This window comes from Brassica oleracea, unplaced genomic scaffold (genome assembly GCF_000695525.1).
Source record: "Brassica oleracea var. oleracea cultivar TO1000 unplaced genomic scaffold, BOL UnpScaffold00689, whole genome shotgun sequence".
Lineage (NCBI taxonomy): Eukaryota > Viridiplantae > Streptophyta > Magnoliopsida > Brassicales > Brassicaceae > Brassica > Brassica oleracea.
Window position 1 is genome coordinate 52,414 of NW_013617438.1, and position 355 is coordinate 52,768.

Sequence of the window (355 nt, forward strand, 5' to 3'; positions counted from 1 at the left end):
ATTTCGCAAACCACATCTAAAAAGTCCTAATCACAAAAGCACATTATGCAATATCCTAACTTAGCAACCAAATTCAACTAGTCTACAACTCAGCAAATCCTGTCTGACAATCCCCTCTACTAACCTCATTTCTTCGCATAAATATAAAAGTGCAGGCTTTACCTTGGGAGTATCGATCACAGGATGCAAGGATTTTCGGACAAGTATCTGGAATTGCAGGTAAAAGTTAGTTCCTAATTTCTCTCTCTCTAATTTCTCTCTTGAGTCAAAATCTGCTTTTATTGCAAGATTAGTGACCAAGATTGGACAGGCTTCCATGAATCAAGACTTAATGGTGGTTGCCACCAAGCCCTGT